Raw genomic sequence first — 1,630 nt, 5'->3', positions numbered from 1 at the left:
CTAAAGAATAATGTAGAATCTGCAAAAAACTGCATAACATGGATGAACTTGGAGGACATTATGCTGAGTGAAATAAATCAATCACAAAAGGACAAATATTGCATTAGTCCATTATCATAATACTCAAGGAAATATTTATCTATGGAAGACCATTTTCTTTGTTGGTTACCAGGGGTGGGAGGGGAGGGGAGGGAACACTGACAGATAGAGATAAGTTTTGATTTGGGTGAAGAAAAGGGCAATGTACCAAATATGAGTGATCAATATAGGCATTGAGGAAGAGAAAGACATAGAGAGGTATGTGGGACTTACAGACAACAAAGATGAACCCTTTTGTGCATATAGTATGGCATACAGTGAAGGCAAACACGGGTGTATGGGTGGATAGATGGGTGGACAGGCTGAAACATTAGGTATGTCTATGAAGTGGAGAGTGCACCCAAGAACATGTATAGGGTTGGCAGAAAGTGGTCCAGTAACTTTATGTGTATGATCTGAATTGCCAGGTGTATAATGGGGCTGACAAGGGCAAGGTTGTACTCACTGCTTGGTCACAGCCAGCTACCCAGAGGGACCGAGTAGTTGAACCTGTGGGCTCAGGACTATAGTTGCAGAAGACATCAAGTTCAATTGACATAACATGCTACACAAAACATTGTTCCACCTCCTACTGTGGCGAGTAGCAACTGGGTTCTTAAAAGCTTGCAAGCTGTCATCTAGATTCTTGGCTCCTCGTCCAGAGCCAAGAAGAATGAAGAAAACCCAAAATTCATGGAAACAGTTAGTCCTAGCTACTGGTACACCATCCGACCTGCAGCCTATATGACTATGAGACCAGAAGAAATAGATGGTGCTTGGCTACTACTGTCAACCACTTGGAAGAGGATCTATGCAGGAGATTCTGGATAGACAGGGAGAAAAATGGGCTCAAGTAAAGCAAATCATTTGGAAAAAAAACGGGGGGGAGGAGACCAGCTTTGCTGGCCTGATATAGCCTTTGTGGAACCACTGAGACTATGGCCCCTAGCTGTCATTCAGATCTGGAATTAAACACATGCCTGTGGCTTCCATCTAAACAATAGACATGTGTATGAGTTGAACATTTACCTGAGGTAGATACAGTTCTTAGAGAAAACAAGCATGGGAGAAAGAAGGGCTACTTATGCACAGGGAGATAGCTCAGGGGGCAAGAGTGCATGGAGGGATGGACACAAGGATGAGGTAACTATTGGGAGGAAGTAGGTGGGGAGATGTTGCATTGTGGTAAATTGTGGTCAATGTCATGAGACATAGGGTATGAGAACTGCTGTATGGAAAGGGTATTTGCTCTGTGAATTTTCACCCAAATCACAAAAAAAAAAAAAAAAAAAATGGAGTATACAGGTAAATGAGAAAAGGTAACATCAATCACTATTTACAGATTTACAGACTGATTAAAATATATAATAATCATGCACATATATTATTAATTAAATTTAAATATAATTTTATTTCATGACAATTTGTGAAGTGATAGTTTAGGTGAGGATACTGTTGAAAGATGTGAAATGATTTGCCCAAGAGAATGTATTTATTAAAGAGATGATTTAAAACCAGTTCAAAACTCATGAAAAAGAGATTCTGGAAAAAA

This window comes from Orycteropus afer, unplaced genomic scaffold (assembly GCF_000298275.1).
Source record: "Orycteropus afer afer isolate SDZICR_OR568_19922 unplaced genomic scaffold, OryAfe1.0 scaffold00614, whole genome shotgun sequence".
Classification (NCBI taxonomy): domain Eukaryota; kingdom Metazoa; phylum Chordata; class Mammalia; order Tubulidentata; family Orycteropodidae; genus Orycteropus; species Orycteropus afer.
Note: the sequence above shows the minus strand (reverse complement) of the source record.